Genomic DNA, 22,271 nt, shown 5'->3' with positions numbered 1-22,271 from the left:
TTCACTACTGCTTTAAGTGCTGCATACGTCACATTTTTCATTTGCTGGCAGGAAGTCTGAGCAATGTGTCCTCAGCAAGGATTCACTTATTTCCCCTCATTGCTTCCTGAAGAAGTTGCAAGAGATGTATAATCATTCACAGGATTTCTTGCTGAGTGCTTTGGGCAAACGTGTCACATTGAGTTATTCTGCTCTATGATAGATATTTGAGCCTTAAAAAAAAATTTAAGCCAAGATAGACAGTTTGAAAGTAATAGATCCTTGGAGGAGAGAAGCCTTGAAAAAGAATTACAGCCTGAAGAAGATACATTAAAAGCCCAGGCAAATCTTGCAGCAACACTGTCAACATACGCAGAACAGTCATGAAAGAGATATCTAGCAGTAATTTCATAGAAAAGGGCATATTTTCCCACTCAAAGTTCCTATCCAGTACCAACTACCACAGAAGATTCCATTATAATTCTTCAGAATTCTCACCACAGATGCTGTCACGTTCCTACAACTCGGGGCAGATGATGGGTTTAAGTGTGCTGCTCTTACAGGGAAGGGTGTAGTGCCTGACCATTTCTAGGGTTGGGAAAGCAATGGCTTGTCATAAAAACATCAGATAGAAGGCTCTGCTCACTTCCTTTCCACAGGATAGTCATGTTGTTGGTTCTACTTTTAATCCTTAATAATTTATTAAGGACAAAGGAAATCAGACTCAGATGATGAGTTTTGAGCCAACGTTTACACTACAGAAAGTACTAAAATATTGTGCATATTGTAATTCTTACAATCTATTAGTTCAATTCCCCATTCTGCCCTTCATAAATAAATGCTCACAACTAGTTTCTTTCTCTTTAATATAAGAAGAATTTGTAGAACATTAGAGCAATGAAAGTTAACCCTTACACACCTCTGTCAGCATAAGCCTTTTTAATCTCCCTCGATGATGTCATTTAAACATTAAGTACAAAAGGTGAAAGTATAGATTTTTTTTCAAGATTGCTTTACTAACAAAGACCAGATTCAGCGCTTTTCACTGAAGAAAGTGAGCTGAGACATCAAAGTGAGCAGGACCTCATTCACCACCAGGAGACTGTATTCACCCACAGCTAGAGAAACGCCACGAGGACACCTTGATTTAACCACTCTGTTCTAGTCACACTAACTCTATTTTGTTCACATAAATTTATAAGTAATTGCTCTGTTACAATTTCTTGCTGTTATGACTTCAGTCAGTATTGTCTTGTTTATGCTGTTGATTTCAAATTTAAGAGCCATAGTGCCCAAAGCAAACAGAAGCTTCAGAAGAGGCTGTTAAGCACATCCTTTAGTAGGTCACCTAATAATGACACCTTTATCACTAATGCAAATGCATCAAAAATGGTTTAAGACCAAAATCCTTAGAAATAGCCCCAAAAAACCCATCTGGATAGGTTATTAGTGAACAGCCATTTGAATCATAAAATATGATGATAAATGAACCAGACAGATTCTCCAGTCTCCATTGCAGAACTCCACTATTTCAAGGAGTAGTGTTCTAATAATCTAAAGTCATCTGCAAGAAATTGTCAGCCTAGAAAATGCGAATTCAGATGTAAAAGTGGAACTCAGACTGGTAAAACTGAGTGGAGTTCAAAAGTAAATTAATTAAATGAAAGTTTAGAACACATTATTTCAAAAAAGCTTTAATTCAGTCCTATATTATCTACAACTGCAACTTCATTGCTTCTCTTCCCTCTTTTTGGTATTAGCTCACATCCTTTGTGCTATATTAAGTTTGCTGCTGACATCTCAGGTGAGGACAGCTGCTCCCTAAAGGTGATGCAGCACTGAACACCCTGGGTACTTCAATGCATTTTGGGCTTTTGCCTTTATCAACACAAACTTTGCATATTTATACATGTCTGAGCATGTATTCTTTCAGATCCAAGTTTTTGCAAAAACCACCAGTATTGGGCAATTATCTCCACCCTTAATTTATTCAAGTTGACATGAAATCCATCAGGAGTCTCACACACAGGCTAAAACCATGGCTTCTAGAACTTTACGGCTGCAGAGCTCAATCCAATTCCTACAGTTTGAAACCGCTTGAATGAACTTCCAAGTTGTGCTAAGTAATAATGCCTTGGATCATTAACTTTAACACTGCCAGCTTGCCCTCATGATTGCATTTACTTTAATTAATGTAACTTAGTAATTAATGGCACACTCTACAGAAAGGACTGCTTTAGCACATTGCCAGCTTTTAACAAATAAAGCAATCTTAAAGTGCCTCAGGCAAGACTGAAAATAATCTGTTTCAGGAGGCAAGTGGAGAGACACAAAGGCTAAGCCAGAGTGGGTTTTTTCTCAATTTAGGTATAACAGGTTTACTTGCCATGCTAAACACTTGGCCCATATTTTATTACATCTCATCACATTCCTTTTGATTTTTGCAATACTAAATTTGATTCATAATAAAAAAAAACTTCAGCATGCATCCACTGATTCTGTGTAAAATTAGAAACTGTTGGAGTGAGAAGTGTTGGTTGTTCTACCATGGCAATGAGGACATCAAAACAGAACCCATTGAATAACTGCATAGCAACCTCCGACTACCCTGGTATTCAGAGCACATTCTCCCCTCACGCATCTTTTGCGAGGTTTCAACTTCTGGTGAAGCTTTCACCAAGCCAAGCTTTATTCAAGAGATGAACGTCTTCAAAACCACTTTACACAATCTTTCATAAGTCTTTGAGAGGCACAAAAAAAATCTAAAAGAGAAAATACTTGCACTAGCAGAAATAAACTTACACATAAGAACCGCAATATGATAGAAAACTCATTTCCTAAATATTTTGCTCCATAAAAATACTAATCCACATGGTGACTTCCAGCTTGAAGACTGCTTACTACGTTTTCCAAACCCAAGAGAAGTTTACTCTGTCAGCACAGCATTTAAACAAAGTATTTGAAGAGAGTAGTCCTTGACAGACCTGTATGAATTATCTGAGCTGGCAGACTGTACAACACCACATTGACATGAGACACAATGTGATGCTAGAATGAGGTATCAAGGATAGCTGGTGTACAAAATAGTAACACAAAAGGAAACTCTCAAAGGGAAAAGCTCATTTTTTTGACTTTTCCTTCTTCATCCTGAAAGAAAAAATGAGAGCATAGGCCTACTCAGGTGTGTATGACATTATCACAATAATCATTATCCCAAATGTTTTCACTGGCAGGGGATGAGACACTAAATACCTAGGAAGAAGGAAAAATAATTCCAGATATAAGATTTCTTTTGGATGATTCAGAAAGCCATCTGTCTGCCAGCATTGAGAACAATTTACTTTGAGAGCCATCTGTGGGAGACAACTGCACCTGAAATCTGGCAAAAAGCACATTTTTCTTGTAATAACTCATTAGCTCACTTTCTCCTCTGAGAAGGATAAAGCTTCCATTACTGTTTTCAGAGAGGAGGTTAAAACATTGGGAGAAAGTGAGAGAAAAATGGCAAAAACCAAAGGGACAGCAAAGAACATTAAAAAAATGTTGGAGAGGGAGGTGCACTACATGCCCCCAAACCTTTGATTTTCGTATTTCCCTCCATCACACCAATGGCGAAGGATTCATCTGGAGATGTAAAACATCATGAACAGGTGGGTGGGAGTCCTTTCAGTCACGCATAACCAGGGAGGAATCTCAGAAGCCCCTCAATAATTCCCTGTCTGCTGGTCCATGTACCATCCCCAGGTCTGCATGCAGATTCTGACAGCACACAAGAATAAAGTCTACTCTCATTTATGAGCATGATTTTTTCTTTACAGCCTCAAGTACTAACAAGGAAAGCATCTGTTTAGATTAAATGCAGAAATATAAAAATGTCAGTGTACTCCAAAGCAAAGTCTAAACATATGTTTGGGAGTTATAGAATAATTATAAAATCATAAATAACAATAGACACTTTACTGGCTTGATGTTAGAAATCAAATCACTGCAGATACTCAAGACCTCTAAATCCAAAATCCAGATCATGTAAGTACAAGCTGGAGCTGGAAAATTAGTTTAAGCAGGTACTTAAGGACAGGAGAACTCTGATAAAGTTATGAATTATAGCAGTCACCACAGGGCAGCCTGCAGAAGTGACAAACAGTTACAATATTTTGATTCAGCTATCAGTGCCAAGAGATATCACAGCAGGGGGACCCTCTATTGTCACTCTACTGTCATCATATTCTGGCCACTTTACTTGGTTATTGTCACCCTATATCCTGACTACCCAGAACAGGGTAAACTAACAAAGAGATTGCTGACCATAGCATACAAGTTATCTAGTGTCAAAATCATTCATCACTCTCACATTTGAATGCGGTATTGGATGATGCACTCCTGAAGGAACAGAGCCAAACAAGTCAGACTAAATTAAAGGACAACTGAAGATTACCTTGTTAATATGCAGACAAGATACCTAAATAAGAAAAAGCAGAATACAAATGATTATCTGTGTTCATCTATATGTATAGAATTACAAGAAAATACTTAAGAGGAAAACTAACAATATGCAATGATTTAGAATACTTTAAGCTGGACCAAAATAATACCAAGATGTAGCTTACTATCACATAAGCAGATCAGAAAGAGTCTGAGCAACTCAATTACTTAAGAGGTTTTATCTCTCTTCTAGAAATCCTGCCACAATTCCCACTTAAGAGATGCACTTTCCGAACTGTTCCTTCAGACATAATAGCAGCTGGAGTTACCAGTAAATAATGAACAATATCTGAGGTCACTCAGCCAAGGGACATGATCTGTTTGCTGCACCACTGGTATTTCTATGATGCTATTTCACCTTGGTTTCTCACGTACCTTTTACAGCTTTCATAGATCACTGTCAACCCAGCACTTTGAAAAGTGGTTTGTTTAAAACTGCATGTTGGACAGCCCCACCCATCACATTGGTGTTATTTCAGAGGATTCTTCTGGGGACAGATATGGATGCACATGGCGTCAAGCTCTGAACTGATGCTTCAGAACAGCTTTGTCAAACCTCATCAAAAATGACCAATTTTTTTCCTTTCCTTTGCACACAGACCTCCTACACAGAGCTGAAAAGCCCAGAGCTTCTGGCTAAGTCATCTGGAAATCACTTCACAGTTAGAACCACAGCATAATCCTTCCCCTTGACAAGATGTATTTCAGGCAAAGTCTGAGAATACACAAGGGCTCTCAATCCAGCAAATTCCAGGAAACTGTCCGTGATGGAGTTTCTAATTCTCTGTAGATAATGTATTTTAAAATTCAGTGTAACATAACTTAAATAGAAATTAATTAAAAAAAAAAAAAAAACAAACCAACAAATTAAACTAGCTTCGTACTTGTGCTCCGCAGACACTGGACTAGATTCGAGGATGTAGTACAATACATGATCCGTGCAGAGTGACAGGAGTCACCCAATTCCAGCACCCCCACATGTACAGCCTCCACTGATGCCCACAGAGGCTACTTCTTATGCCCAATCACACTGAACAGCAATGAACAGAGTCAGCTGTAATTAGTTCTTCACTGGCTTTGCAGCGAGGCTCGCAGAGGTTTGTGTTTGGGGCCGCACATTTGTGGGTTGAGGCTTTCAAGACTGAGCAGAATTGGAAATTGTTGGCGAGCTCACAAAAATAATAAAGATGAAGTCTGACAGGAGTCAGAGTGCTAAGCTAAGGCTTGCTGTAATTGAAACATCAGGCAACGGAGAGGCTGATTAAAATCAACATTTTCATCTGACTGTTTTGGCCCTCCAGGACATGGTCCAGAGACCAAATTGCTAAAAATTAGTCATGCCTTGCTCATTACCCCAAAGGCACAGACTTGCATACAAGAATTTGAAAACATAACTTGAAAAACTCACTGTCGTCCAAATGGGATATTTTTGAAGAAAAGGGGCATAAAACCCAAAAAACACAGAAAAACCCAAACCCACCAAAGCCTACACAAAAAACCTCAGATTTAGACAGATTCGTAGTATTTCCTTTGTCCCTTTCAAAAATGTTTTTATTGAACATCTCTTGATTTAATACATATCCTACCCACATAAGGATAAAAATGTGTGAACAATCATGTTTTACCATCGCTATACACAGAAACAGCACAGTCAGTAACTAAATTTTGGAAAGTCATGAAGAAATTCCAATTCAGATTAAAGTACTGGAAACCAGGCACACAGCTTTTATCTCCATTGCATTATTCATATATATCTTTGAGTAAATTAAGTATACACAATATACACAAGAGGTTACATCATATGCATGAAATATATATATATATATCAGAGCAGTAGTAGGAGGAAGAATAAGTCTCTAGAACCAGCCAAAGATGGCATTATTTTACTTGAACAGTTTTCTTGAATTTTTTAATTTTAAGCTCTGCATACATCAAATCCTAAATTAAGCATAACCAAAGATCCTTTTCTGATCACTAGATTATCAAGGTACAAAGTTAGAAGTATTATTAAATCCAAAAGTTTATGTTCTTAGAGAAAGAACTAAAATTCCTAAAATTTTTGGAAAAAAATAAAGGCAATAACGATTAACATAGTTTTTGAAATTCCTAACACGAGGTTATGTGTTAAATGCAATATGAAACTACCAAACAGCACTCAAGTTACACATAATGGTAGATGATTATTTAGCCTCTTTCAAAGCCAAGGAAATGTTATGTTTCCTAGACATTTTCTTCCCCCTCTTTGAGTCAGTAAAAATCTAATAAGGCCTCAAGTCTAGAGAGGCTTCACTTGTTTCCAGACTCATTATTTGTAGAGGCACTAACTTCCTGCAAGAACCTTTCCTTTAAAACAAACATTAATTTGTCAAGGGCAGACTAAAATAAACTTGCTCTGCGATGCTCACAATAAAAAATTTCCTTTGTGACTACAAACTAGTATCCTCAAAGCATGTCTCAACTGAAAACAAACACTGAGTGCTTAGATTTCCTGTCCTTCCTTATAAATATTGAAAATGGTACATTAAAAAAGGTTTATTGAGAGTGTTTTTCCTAGGCTTGCCTCTGGTATCCAAGATGTACATGCACCAAGATCAACTGAAATGCAGCAATATCACATTAACACTAAATAAACAAAGCCAGACAGTTAAAAATTAGTTTTGACACTTCCCCCCCCAATTTCTAATTACTCTAGCAAGCCCTCGAGGAAGATTGGTATTCAGTTGTTAAAGGCAGAGCTGTTGCATGACAAACAGTGCATTACTCATGACAAACAAGGCAGCCTCTACTACTCCTGTCTCATGAATAAATATCATAACCAACCTGAGAGGTGGCCTACCATCAATATAATATGTTTATTATATATAATTCAAATGAGAAAAAATTATGTTTCAATGATCCATGATATTTAAAATCATGGTGCTTGACTGCAACTATCAGCACCACAGCAGGATACATAGTATGAAGAAAGAAAGTAATTTCATTTCCAAAGGGCTCTCTTGAAACCAATTTTGAAGTGCCTAAACACAAAAAAACCCCAAAAAAACACAAACAAAAAAAAAGAACCACTAAGGACTGCTGTAATAGCATTTTGAGCCTATACTACCCATGTGCATATTATAACTTCAAATCTTATTATTCTGCAAAAGTAATACAATTATGATCCTAAATTGGGAAGGGTAGATTTTGTTGTTTGTGTTGGTGGATTTTTTTTTTTTTTTTTTTTTTTTAATTTCCTGAGCTGGGAGGGTTCCATAAGATTTTCAGAAACCTGCATCTAAACAGAGATCAGAAATTTCCTTTCTCTCATGGTTAGTTTGGACTCACCAGTTAGGAGGGACCTAGAAACAGGCTGCTGATCAGGACAGAGCATGCTGCAGTTTTTCATCTAAAACATTAAGAAAAGAGCTTTTTAGAGTGCTGGTCACTTCGTCATCACTCAGAGGGTCCACCCTGCATCACAAATTATGTTTCTGAAGAAATAAAATTTGAACAGACACGCACTCCACTTAAAAAAAAAAAAAAAAAAAAAAAAAACAAAAAAAAAAAAAAAAACCACACAAAAACAACACCACCCCACATTGTGTCTGTTGCCGAAAGAAAAAAAGCATCATGTCTATACCAAAAGTTTATTGTAAAATGTTTTTAGTATACCTAATTGCAGAGATGGGTCAACATTCCAGCTACTGATTTATATTTTATTAAGCTAGGGGACACCACCCACTCTGGTGACCTGCCATAGAGCACAGATTTAATGACTGAATTGCACCTTCTGAGAATCCTTGATTACAAGGTTCCTTCTGATCTCCAGTCAGATTGAGATGGTTTTTTGTCAAAGGTGTGATTCCATAACACACAAAAACTGCTATTAGAGAGGGTAGCAGGTTTCTGTTCAATGAAGGTACATAATTTACATTTTAATTATTGAATCTGGAAAGAACATGTCTGAAGGGGAATTTACGACACCATTTAAGACACTTTTTGCAATATCACTGAACTGCTAAGTTTATGAAACCACTCTGATTAAGTGATAAGCATTTTCTTCTTGAACAGCATGATGCCAACTGAGCAGGAAATTGTGGGTCAAATTCATTGTCTTTCTCATTCCAGTAAGGAAATCTAAACCAATCCTGATTGCAAAGATTCTACAATTAAACAGAAATTACTTCACAGAGGATTCTTTATAAACATCATGATGTATTCAAAGTCACTTATTGCAATAACTTAGGAAGCAACAAGCTCAAAATGAGGCGAGTTTGATAACTTCTAATCAGAACCAATCTAGAAAAAAAAAAAAGGAAGGCTTATTTATAGCTTATTTTTTGAAAGAGATGTGGAATTTGTAAGGACAGTGCATTTCTTATATAAAACACCAGATTCTGAGTTTTCAAGTATTCCTGTCTAACACAAAAAAAAAAAAAAAGGCACCACAAAATCCCTACAAACAAACGAAGAAATACTTAGCTAAAATTTTGATACAATCACAGAAGCTGAAGACTGAATAGGTAATGTGACACACTGAATCACGAAGCGTCTAAAAGCTCTTTTATGGATCAAGCCATTAAATCAGAGGCTAAAACAAGACCAGCCAGCAGTTTCCAAGTCTCTCAAGAACTGGGAGAATCCAAGGAAGAAGCAAGCAGGCCCCCTCCTCTCTCCAGCAGCAGGTTTATTTCCATGATGTCTCTTAATGCTAAAGAAATAAAGATAGTGCACATGTAGCTAGAGTTAAGACACTACAGCTTTTAGGAAATCAAGCAGTGTGTTTTACAGGGTGTATTTAAAGACAGAAATAATTAATCATCACTGATGACACAGGGTTTATTTCACGCTTTGGTGTTCTGTTGTTCTGAGTTGAGGCAGTCATCTGATGAACAATGGAGGGGAGGAGAGGAAAGATGTGAAAAAATATAACCTTTCTTCTTCTTTTGAAAACTGGGCACTTCTGACCTCACCTGTGCTTTGTGCCTGACTCAAGCCACTCCTTTCTCAACAACCAACAGATCAGGATTACAGCCAATGTTACTTGCCATAAATGTGGGCCAGCATCTGATGCCCAAAGACAGCTCTTCAAAATTAAAACATTTTTCCCCATACACACTGTATCGTTTTTTCTAACTTATAATATAAGTGCCATCCTGTTTTCAGCAGGATGACCATGGCGTCAATCCTAATAAAAATTTTGGTTTCATTTACAAGAGTTATTTACACTGAAAAGAAATTTCAGACTCTCTAGCCTCTAGGTTTAAAGCCAAAAGGTAACTTTCACTCAATATATTCCCTTAAAATCATGTCTTTTTTTTCCCCCAAGAGCGTTTCTTTTATACTTCTTGTTCATCTTAATGAGATTTGAACAAAGTATTTAAGAAGCTATAAATCACAATTGAAGATTGGACTGATTTTTAAGCAACCTAAAACACCTTATTGTAGAGCCTGTAGTCTTAAATAATCATTTTCTACATAGTAATAACCTGTTGCAAAATGTGATCTTTATTAGTTAAACCCCCAGAATACAGCCATAAAATTAGTTTGGGACTAACAGAACAGATAATATTACATTTCTTTCATGTTGCAAGGCTTCCTCTTTTGCACATTGAGTGATTACATCTTATTACTATATACAAGCGCACCACAAGTTAAATTTGTGTAGCACGTGTATTACAAACATTTATCTTCCACACTATTCCCTTCACTTAATGCTCTCCTGGTCTTTTCCTCAAAGATCTGACTGTAGACAGCGAGGAAAGGAAGAATTACCATCTCTGTGCAGGAAGAAAACAGGATCAGAGAAGCTTATCTACCTATTGGAATTGATACAAGAGCCAAGCCTTCCTCCAAAGCAATCTCTGCCGCCATTGCTTTTAAAGCAATCTAGGTAGTTCCTAACACACACCTTGAAATAACATTGCAATCCACACCTTGATTCAGGCTGTAATGGGTGTTTCTCCAGAAGTTAATTTATTTAATAAATCTAAACCCAATCCAAATTCATTCACTCTGGATGTTAGCCAATAGTTAGACCTGATTATGAACATTGATTGAGTATAAGGATGAAAAAGTTACCACTGAAAAGGTTCAAGTTTTATGTTTAAAACTGTTCTCTTGATTTTGGTAAAAGAAAATTAATTGGAAATCTTCTAAAACAAGTATCTTTGAGAAGTTCAAGATATCACAAATACTACAGTACAGAAGAACTCATGTTTTCACTGGTATCACAACAATGTTCCATCGCCTTCTGAATCCCAAAATAAAGAAATAAATCACACATTAAGCAATCAAAAGCTAATCTCAGTCAGTAATTAGACTATTTTTGCTTATCAGACTGTTTCCTGTTCCACAGATTAAATATGGTTTTCCTGCTTTTAGGAGTCTCAGTCTGGAAAGATGGCATGAGATCAAGGTAACAGATTGAGCAAATGCAAATTGTTTAGACAGATTATTTTCTAGATCAGATTATTAATAAATAAATAAATAAATGGGAAAAAGGCAGAAAATTGCACACCCCTGTTCTTCCATTTACCACCATGGAATTAAAAACAAAACACAACAAAAACACCCCAATCCACTCTCCCCCTACAAAAATGGGACTTTCTAATGCATACCAATTCTTTAGATGTACATGTAGATAAAGAATTAAGAACAGAACAAACCTCTCATGGCTCAGAATCAACAGCCCCACATTCCAGGTCTAACATTTATACTTGCTTTGAGTGCTCACACATAGCAGCTTCTACTTTTGCAAAACTTAGTTCCAGAGATCCTGTAACATTTTGGGATTTAAAAAACCCAAAAAAACTGCCCCCTACTGTGTAAGATTTTAACTTTCCAATTTTCACACTGAAAGAAACTGGTAAATGTTCACTGATTTACTGCACTGTTACAGAAAGCTTATTTTGAGTATATATATATATAACAATAAGCTTCACCAAAAATTTGGTGCTTGGCCTGTTTTGAAGTTATGTCATTTACTTTTGGTAAGGCTTAATTGCCTTAATACTCCACTTCTTGGAAGAGTAAATAGTGTAAAACAAGTTTACAAGCAGACTGTAAATAACTGGGGTTAATCAAGCTATTTATTATTAGCAAATTCTACATCACCTATGCCAACACATCTTGCGTAAGCGTGACATGAATTTCTCGCAGCTCTTGACACATTTTTCTTAAATATGTTAGCAAATTTTTCTGCTGGCAGGACTGGTTGTCCAAAACATCAGTCAAAACTTTCTTTAAAGAAGCAAATGAATGTGAAGGTAAAATTGAATTATACTAGATGTTTGCACCAGATCATAAAAACACCCTCTCATTTTACAGTGGAAAAATTACACATTTTGAGTGTTGGCTCTACAAATGGAATTGAAAATAGAGGGCTCTGTATGATCATTTTGCATTTTACCAACTGTGCAATAGAGATACTAATTCAGCAAAACAAAATCCTAACACACTCCACAGAATTAGCTCATAACTCAATTTGGGGAAACGCGAAATCAAACAAACTGAGCCACATTCAGATCCCATTAAGTTTTTACTAAATATCTACCTCTGCATTTACTGTAGATTCTTTAGTTCTATTGAAAATACATTACTGGGAAACCTTGTTTTATTCTCCCAGCCCCTTTTAAAAGGGAGGAAAAATTCATGGCTTAAAGTGTTGTCTCTCTTTCCAAGATGTTAAAGGTGGGCACCCATTGCACACAGCTTAACTTGGACAACTAAAATACCTACTCCAGAAGGCTGACCTGGAATTTATACTGACCTACATGCTGCTCTTCACCATCAACTCAGCTTATATTAGAAAGCACAAGATTAAATACACTCAGGTGGAAATCCCCTTCTCCAAACTCCCCAACAGAGCCTCCTTGTGCCCAAGCCACAGCCAGAGCATTTCTTTGGAAGTGCTTCAAGGTTCTCACCCTGTCAGATGCTCACCTGGCACCCAGGACACGTGAGACTGATCAAAGGTCTCTTACAAACACTTATTTGTTGAACCACTTTCATTACTTATACATTTTTTATTACTTTTCACCCATTGCTTTTAATATTCGTCCATATCTTGCATGGTATTGTTTCTTATGCCATTAAGAACAAGAGCTCTAAGAATCAGCTTCAAAACACTTGTAATAATTTCTAGTTTCAGCCTGTGGGGTTGTTTTGAGAAAGGAAAGCTTTTGGATCTATTTTATATCCTATGCAATAGTCTGAAAGTCTCTAACTTTGTAAATTGGATGCAAAATAAAAAGAATAAAATGATTTTTTTCATTTAGCAAAAGTACAAGTATGAACTCTAAAAATGTGAGCTATATCATAAACCATCCCAAAAGTCTCATTCCAAAAGAATATTATTCAGATGCATTTAATTCCAAAAACTATTTTTCCTGAATTTTCAGCATCTCTGCAGAACTTTGGTTCTTCTGCACATTTTCAAACACTAAATTCATAATACTCATCTTGACAGTGCACAAACCTTTTGTGAACCATTCATGTCATTTGGTGCAATAAATGAGCTACTAATGAGTTTCTTTAATCACATTACAAGGCAGCTTTGTTGTGTAGGGCTTTTTTTAAAGAAAAAGTGTACTTTTCCCACAACACACAGCTTGTGTTCCTTTGCAACGGCTCCAGGAAAGGAAAAGAATGAGGAGCTGAACTTATTGCAGCCAATCAAATGAGTTAAGATTGGAAAATCCTTATCAAGGAAATTTTCAGGAAGTAAACTCAAAGAACACTAAGTGGCTTACTTTCTCACTGGCACATTGGGAAGGAGAAGGAGCAGGATGCAGCAACCCCTTCTCTCACACAAGAATCATTAGCATTTACAAAGTCTAAGCTTTGAAGGGAAGAAAAGCTTCCAGACCCATTCTGCAAAGGAAACCTTTCAAACATCAGCTGAGGGCAAATAAATGATGTGCCAAGTCTGCTGCAGAGAAAAAACTAGATGCCAGAAAGTTTCTCACCCCCTTCCTTGGAGGGCAGAAAGAGACAGACAGATTGTTTATGCCTACTCCAACCCTGAAGCTCCCAGAGAGCTCTTAACTCTTGATGGACAAACTCCAGGGTGCAATTCACCCTGATCTGGACTGTTCCATCCAGCAAGCCCCAAGGCAAGGAACAGGCAAAGCCACATTACTCTGATTCCCAGTCCAAATGTAATATGAAAGAAAGCTTTTAATGCTGAAAATGACAAAACAAGGCCTTGGAAAAGGAATTTAAGCCAACACTAACCTCAGGACAATCAAGAAAGTAGGTAAATTTAGGACTCACTGAAATCCTGTAGACATATCTAAACGTACAAACACTGTAGCAGTCCATATCAAATTAGATACTACTTTTAGGTTTGATTTTACTCTGCTATGAAGATCCAATTTCAAGGACAAAGCAGTGGGTATAAGAAGGAAAACACCCTCCAAGTCTATTTAAAAAATAAGAATACAACTCTAGTTTATATTCCACTCTTCTGTTGGAAAAAAATCCACGGAAATTGGGCAGAATTACTTTGGAAGAGGTGGAATCAGTTTCAGACTAAACTGATTTTTGAGGATTCCTGAAGTTTGACAGACACACTTACGATAGAGTCATGTCTGATGTTAGTTTCCACATAATTTGCTTACTCTCTTGAAATAATAGAACCTGTTAGCAGACTTCACTTTGGAGCACATTTAACAGTTCCCAGCCCCACACTTCATTTTTTCATACTCTTGGTTCTGTTTTCTATGCCTCTGTCTGCAAAGTCCAGTAAACACAAACTTAAAAGTCAGACGACAAATAATTGTTATCTGAACCCTTTTGAGTAGAATCATGGCATTTACGAAGCACTTGGAGTCATCTCAAGGTCACATTTCAGATCTTTTATGCAGTTAACCAAGGCCACAGGAATCTGGGTCTAAATATTTGAATACCACAGTCCCACATATTCAGCATTTCACTGCTCCTATCAGTCTTAAAAATGTATCATCTAACTGAGCAAACAGCTCCATTTCAACTCATTTCTGCATTCACAGCCAACAAACTAAACTTGTTGCTATATTTGGGGCAGAATACAGGGGTAAATATTTTCTAGGCTTGCAGCCTTGAGTTTGGAGGCAAGGATATGTCTGATTGTTTTTGTGTGTGCCCAGAGAAGTTAATGACCTTGATGCATATTACTTAAAACCCAATTCTCTGTCATTAACTTTCCATTTACACAAACCTGGAATTGGCAGGAGTCTACAACCTCTAGTGAATATCTTACCCATCACTCAGCTTAATAACTAATGCAAAAGTTCAAAAGAACACTTTTGCTCATCTGTTCTACTCATAATTTGACTAGAAGATTAAGACATCCCTTAATTTGCAGCTTTACAAGAAGATATTTCTTCAAAACTGACCAGGCAGTTCACTGAAATAATTTTGAAGCATGTGGCTATATATTAAATCCAGTAATTAAGCTTTCAGATAGTCCTTACCAGTAACTTTCTTCCAGACTCTGAGCTTTCGCCTTGCATAATAATCCTTGGCTTTCTTGAAAGCATTGAACCTTTGTTGCCAGCTAGCACGAGTTACAGTAGTTAACATCACACTTAATTGAGTAATTAATTTCTTGTGACTACGTTTCCAGCTGAAAACCCTGTGAGTCACACAGACCCTGCTCCACAGGTCTTTCCTCCAATTCCAGCTGAAGCAAAACACGCATTAAGCAGATTTGGTTTCAAAGCTCAGCATAACACCAACATAGAGCTACTCTACCAGCTTCTCCAACAGCTTGTAAGCCCTTCTGTGCTATTTCTGTAGCTCAATGTGCAAGGACTGGTCTGGCACCAACTTCCAAGTTGAAATTTTTTCATGGCTTAATTTTTTGGCCCCATGTCCACAAAACAAGGGTCTTCTGTTCAAGACTGTTCAGATTGCAAGTTTTTTACCCAACAGCCTTTATTCCTCATAGTGTTTTACCATCCATTATCAGCAGTTCCCTCTTGCTCTGTAAGAGCACCAGCCCCTGCTCCCCACCTGCCTGTCCTGAGGCTCGTGATGCACTTTCAGTGTGCTCAGCTCCTGAGGTGCTTCACTCTTGCCATCACAGACCCTGCTGCACACAGCAGGTAGGACAGACTGACTGGATGTCCCTGCAGTGCTCATGTGTCACTCAGCCTTCACATGACAGCCAACTCAGCTGTCTCCAGTGAGCACAACGCAAAAGGTGTGTCTCGCTTCAGCCACACGGAAATAAGAGTCCACAAACACAGAATCTAAGGCCATTTAAACAAAGCTCTAGCTGTAAATTCTGTTTCTCTTTTGGACTAACTACTAGCAAGACAGTACCTAGTCCTCTGAGATTTTAATTGTTTAATTCAATTAATTCAGTAATTCTGCTGAAGCAAGGACCAAATCCTTCTGCTTGCACTTACTCCCCCCTCCCTGAATTAGAATACAGCAACACTGAGTATTAGCAGCCATATATACACCCCTTCACAGCTCCTTGCCCCTAAACCTTTATCCTTCACTAATCATTCAGTATTCAGTACAAAAGCAATTGTACCTGCTTTAATGAAAACAGCTCCTAGCAAAACAATTTCAAGGAAGCAAGAAAAACCACAAGAACAAAGAAAGGACTGCTGGGGTTGCTGTCTAACAGGGTTATTGATGAACTATTTTCTTCATATATGCCATACACACAATAGTCCATGGCCCTAATTTTGTCATTCAGCCATCACCCTTCCTTTACTTGTCCTCCCCAAATGGGTCAGAAATTCTGTCTCTGCTGCTGATGGCATGTTCTTTTAAACCAGCTCAGATTATTCAGCAAGATACAGAGCTAATTCTTTGGTGTTTTCTTACTTGCTATCCATAACACTCTAGAAGGAGCCTTAGCAGGTTTCTTTCTAGCCATAAGAAAAAGCAGACATTGTCTAAAGACAAACCTTATTCACATGTAAATTTAATTTCAGCAAAATTTAGTTCTGCTTTGCTTCCAGACATTATTAAATGTTCCATAACACAGCTGCAGCATCTACCCTTCCCACAACTATAGTCTCTCCATTGCTAAGGCCTTTTTTTTCAGAGCTAGACCGCAGCTTTGAATCTTTCAAAGTTTACCAAGTGCTCAGCCATAATTTTCATTGTGCTCCCTCAGAGGAAAACATTATCTACATGCACTGAACCCATGAAAGGTTAACATTAGACCAGAGGCTTATCATAATTCATTTTGACTCCCATTTGGAAAAATAAAGCATTAAACTACCTCCAAACCCTTACATGTTGGTGACGCTGCCTGTGGATTAGCAGCATGCACCAAAATGGATGTGTTTCTAATGTGTTTTAAGTGACAATTCCTGCAAAACATACAGCACCCAGTAAAACCCAAATAGAGCCTGAGAGCTTCCCCTCAAAGGGGGGCTGAACTTCTACCTGAAAATACCTAAGTCTCCTCATAAAATATTGTAAGAAGGCACACAACCATGAATATCTGAAAGCAGATATTTCCTGTAACTCAACTGATTATTCCTCCCTTAATTTTAACACCACCGATAAGCAATAGTGACTACTTTAGACACTCCAGTCAGTTGCATTTCTGACCATCTTAAACCCCAGTTTAACCTTCACTGGAGGAATTTATATGTTGAAAAAAAATTACTAGATTTTCACATTGAAATAGTAGAAAAAAGGTTTTTAAAAAAAATTTACCCAAACTACAAGATCTTTACCTACATAATTATTTACAGATTTCTTCTACAGCAGTAAAAAACATGTTCACCATGAACAGAAAAAGGATACAGCTGTACTTGCTGTACCCTTCTGTCCTGAACCAAAATTAAACAGGAATAAAAATCCCTTCCCCCTTATCAAACATATGTTCATGTGCAAGACTATTAATTTAAAGAAATAATTACCCCACAGATAAGCACAATTCCAATGAGAAACCCCTTAGCAATCAGAGTGTTGAGACATTGTTATAGATGTTTTCATCTGCAATACCAATGATTAGAAGTATTGCAAGTTCAATACTCCTCTCAAACTGTTTCCACATCACATAAGTATCATTTGTCTTTGGTGTTTTCATTAATACTTTATTCATTGTATCCGGTACAGATTAACCCCACAGATGAGTCTTTTGTATGATATTGTATAAAACTCTTAGCTATGGCTAAGCACAGTTACATCCAGTCTTCCATCAGCCCCCTTTGTTCCAGGGTTGTGACGATTCTCTTTTATGCTGACTCTTAGCTACCAAACCCTGCATCACTGCAGGAGATCCAATTTTTACTCAGTTTTACTGGCTGAGTTATACTGCTGAATCTCTTCTTCTAATTTACATAATTCATTAAGATGGGCATAAATGGATCATTTGGGATCCAAGACTCCTCATCATAGACATCTTTCATTCCTATATTTTATAACTTTAAAAAAAAACTTTTCTGCAAGTCTTTAATTTTTCACATTTCACAGCTGGACTTCCTTCCTTTATTATTGAATGCTACCTTCCTGTCAAGAGCAAGGCCTAGATCCTAGAAATATTTATACACATGCTTAGGTTACAACACTTTGCCTCTCAAGTACAATTCAGATGTACATAAACCAGAAACAATTACCTCTGAAAACAATATGAAAGCATAATACAAAATAATTCAGAGAAAACAAGACCAAATCAAGCTTTACTCATTGTATTACTCTGCATTGCCTGTGTTTGCTTTTAAAAAGTGCTTTACACCTCGGTCTTAGCTTTCATGCCCTTTTCCAATTGCTTTTCTTCAGCCAGGTCAGCCTTCGTTAACGATTCCCTTGTAAAATGAAACAAATGAAAACATCACACATCACCTAAATGGTTCAGGATTGATCAGAAGTATGCTTTTCTTGTTGTACAAGTTATTTCTTTTGCAACACAGGTTGCTCCAGGATACTTATAAACAAAATCTTGAAGTATGGTACTAACAATACTCAATTCTCCCAAAATGTTTTGTTTCTACAGTACTTTATAATACGGTGGATAGGAGAAGTAGGACACAGAGCTAAACCTGAAATATAAGACCATCCTTTCTTTCCCTACCTTAAATGTTTGTCAATAATCCACAGATCAGCAGCAACCACAGTATGGTCCAGAGAAATTCAAAAGTTCATAGGAAGCCAAAGAGGAGAGCCAATCACTCAAACTCACCTCTTCCCTGCAGGCATCCTCAGAGCAACAGCTCTGTCCTCATCAAGGCTGATACTTCAGCACTCCACAGCTACTTGATGAAAGTTATATGTACAAATAAATAATGAATAAGCAGAATTTCTCAGGTTGGGGAAGTTTAAAGCTACAAACAGATAAAGCTGACAGCTAAAACCATAATGTATTACTCATAAGTTATAATATAGATAACGTAGAGTTCAAAACTGTGTTTGGTCAGCAGCTTTAGCAGCAACCCAGAGAACAGTAATAATGGAAAGAGACCAATTTTCCAATCACAAATTCACGAGGCAAGACCTTGCATGAAGAAAGAGCAGACTAAGATTGGCAAAGGGCACTATTCCAGCCTGGTTCCCTTGAAAAGTGTAACAGCAAGGAAATGTGATTCCCCAGTGGGAATTTGAACTGTCAGCATGGAAAACAAGTATGGTTGTGGGGTTTTATTTTCTTTCTAATTTTTTGACTTTTCTCTTGCTACAAAGCCAGCAGCTGAACCTAAAAAGAAGTCAAATGAAGTTATTTAATGCAACTCTCATGAGCTCCTAGGACTTCAAGTATTCTAATTTATAATCCAAGCACAGCAAAGTTTAAGTCATCTTAGTTCAGAGATGAATAACCAAGATACACCAGCAAGCTTTTACATGGTAAGGCTGGAGAATCCTCAATTAGTTTCAAAACTCCTTAATGAAGCAAATCAATGCATGAGTCTGCTCACTGGGTCCTTATCTGCACACAACTTAAAATACTAAGCAATTCCATCACTTTATACATACAGTTTCTGAGATTTTAAACATTTAACAGCATGAAGACTTTTCTGTTCATGTGAGAGATTGTGTTCCTGACCAAAGCTTTAATTCTACTGTAATAATCAATAAAAATTATATATTGTACACTCTGTAGCTCTACTTTACCTTTTAACAAAGTAATAATACTTTATGTAGGGATAAATCCGAGGGATTTTTGGGGAAAAGACCATGCAAGTTTGGGAAAAGCCCATGAAGTTTATACAGAAAGACATGGAAAGACTATTGAATATTCTACTTGTGTTTGGGTAAGGCTAATTAAGTTGTAGAATCACTATCACAGGTAGAACCCCTCCTGCACCATATACCTTTATGATATTTATACAGTAAGAATAATTATTTGGGTAGCACAAGGAGTCTTAAAAGGTCTAAAAGTCTGTCATAAATCTAGTAATTAAATAAATCATTGTGCCTGTGGGCACGTATTTTTCTGCACCTTTTGCCTCCTTAGAAAGAAGCTGTTCACAATTGCAACTTCATTCTCAGATATTTGCTTAGGTTATATAATGCCAAGGAACGTGTTTTTCCTGAGCTAAATCTTTAATTATAAGAAGCATTTAATTTTCTTCCTTGTCAAAGACAGAAGGAACGATAGTAGTATAAAAAGGGCTCGCAGCTTTCCCGGTAAAACATAACAGCCAGACATTCACCATTTTTGTAAAGTGTAAATTTTACCTCTTTTTCACCAGTGTTTCCCATGGTTTTAACAGCATCACCTCAGCCATTCGTGAATTATTCTATCATTTGTTACTGCTATATCCAAGACCTCCAACCACCACCCCACCCTCCAGCCCTCTCAGCTGAAGTTGATGTGATCCTTTACAGCTGAGAATCATTATCTAACCTGCACATTTTAACACAGCTAGATAATGTCTTACCTGGGCACTAATTACTTTCACTGTAGCTATCACCACATTTTCTCTAGCTAGCAAGAATATAACATTTTGAAAGGTTTTCTCCAAGGGATTTTGCCAAACTCCTGAGTGGATGAACGGGGAGCGATTTGTCAGGGCAGGTGACATATTTTATGCCTTCTGCACTGATATTTCCCACTGGATTTGATAAATCCAGGTTTAGTCAGAGAAATCAGAGAACTGCTCAAAGCAAACACGATGTAGCTTAAGCTGAGAGTTTGAGAGGAACCAAGCTGTCTCCGTGTCTGTTCAGAACAAGATTAGGTTTAGGCCTGTGTAAATCACCTGAAGTACAAGGCTGCAGGACTTTGGACAGGGAATTTTGGCCAGTGCTTACACATCGCCCCATTCCTTCCCAATGGGACTCTGGTAGTGAAGCCTTTGATTCAAGTCTGTTTGATAAAACCAAAACACAAAGCCGTGTCAGACAGGTTTGTAACAATGCTCCATCCCTGATCACCACAAGGGGAACATCTGCTTTTCCCCACCGCTCTGAGAGGAGCGTGCTCCTCCAAAGAGATGCGTCTGCACAGCCAGATGAAGTGTAACTGCAGCCCATGTGAGCACATTTGCACTAGTATTCAAATAGCAGTAAAGCCCTAGACATTGCTGAAGGAATCAAGCTGCAGACCAGCGAGTCACCTGCTAAGCACTTTAGCTGCTAATCCAGCTCCAACTCCGTGGTCACAGCTGTGGGTGTAGATGTGGCTTTAATTCCCAGCAGTCAGCACAGAAATGCCAGAGCTAAACTATGCTGTTGTGTTAGTCCTTACTTGGGTGTAAAACTCTCTGCATGGGCTTGTCTCCCAGTCCTGCTCAAAGCTTTTTAGCATGTCTCCAATCTGTTTCTGAACCTTAATCAGAAACCAAGCCTGAGATCTCCATGTGATTTTACTCCCAGGGGCACAAAAGCATTAATCCTTGTCATTGCTTCTTCAACATTTTTGATAATTCAGCTTTCAAAACCATTGAAAAGAAAGAACATACTATTTGTCTAATAGAGCAGGTGAATATATTTGTTAAATAATACACACATTTTCTAGCTACAAAGTAACGTAGGCATATTACTTCAAAGGCTATATATATAGTATTATGCATGATCTGCTGGTGAATTTTTGTGATTATTTTATGAACTAAAAAATATTTCTGCTGGTTGTTTTTACTATAATCAACCGTCAACTTCCTAATGATAGCAGTAGCCTCATCAGAAGTGAAACAATATGTTCCAATGACCAAATTCCTCTAGAGAAATTAAGTGGCAAGGGAGAATTAAAAAACAACAACAACCTAAACAAATCAACCCACAAACAAGCAAACCGACACCACCAAAAAATCCAAAGGAAAAAAAAAAAAGATGAAACAAAACCCAAAAAATCCTCCCCCTAATTTTAAAAAATGTAACTTAACTTTGACTGAAAATGAGCTCAAGTGGAAAACATCAACCTTAAGTTATTCAAAATGCAGAAAGCCCTATAAAGCTAGTGAATTTTAGTTGCCAGAAAACATATTTAATACCAGGAATTTACCTTTGTCACAAGAACTAAGCAGGCACCTCATGTAGAAGCAATCAACCATACTTCAGGCACTGCAAAAAACACATTCAAAATTATACTTTTATAAGTACTTTTCACATACCCACAGAATTATGGACTAATATACTGAAAATATACTCACAATGAGAAGAGACATTACAAAAATATATTCAAAGAGAGATAGTAGATAATAAAGCAGCATGCAGACCAAAATCACCCCGTTCTAAAGCCACCCATCTCTACCAAAACATGCCTGCCTCCACACTGAAGGGGTGCAGCAGCATCTGCAGTATTATAGCAAAGTACCCACAGAAACAATGCAAAAGAACTAACTCCCAGCACCTGGGAAGGAACAGGGGCTTGGGAAAAAATTCCCAAAGTGCCTTGAGGGCCATGAGCAGCCTCACCTGTGGTTTTCAGCACCAAG

At 37.5% G+C, this 22,271-nt stretch overlaps 1 long non-coding RNA gene across 3 annotated transcripts in view; it reads right to left on the bottom strand.

Annotated features, from left to right (window-relative positions):
• The window catches only part of LOC120755140 (uncharacterized), a 29,992-nt gene extending 7,875 nt beyond the window's left edge, over window positions 1-22,117 (bottom strand). Inside the window, exons 1-3 of one of the 3 annotated variants that reach the window (XR_005701644.1) lie at window positions 21,987-22,117; window positions 21,839-21,897; window positions 7,786-9,151 (exon numbers count right to left, since the gene is read on the bottom strand). This is a non-coding gene — a long non-coding RNA (uncharacterized LOC120755140). The remainder of the gene's footprint in view (window positions 1-7,785; window positions 9,152-21,838; window positions 21,898-21,986) is intronic. The other 2 variants (XR_005701643.1, XR_005701642.1) reach the window with 2 other exon arrangements.
• Window positions 22,118-22,271: the final 154 nt, after the last annotated feature.

The sequence above is a fragment of the Hirundo rustica genome, chromosome 7 (assembly GCF_015227805.2).
Source record: "Hirundo rustica isolate bHirRus1 chromosome 7, bHirRus1.pri.v3, whole genome shotgun sequence".
NCBI classification, from domain to species: Eukaryota; Metazoa; Chordata; class Aves; order Passeriformes; family Hirundinidae; genus Hirundo; species Hirundo rustica.
This window is presented reverse-complemented; position numbering and strand designations above follow the sequence as displayed.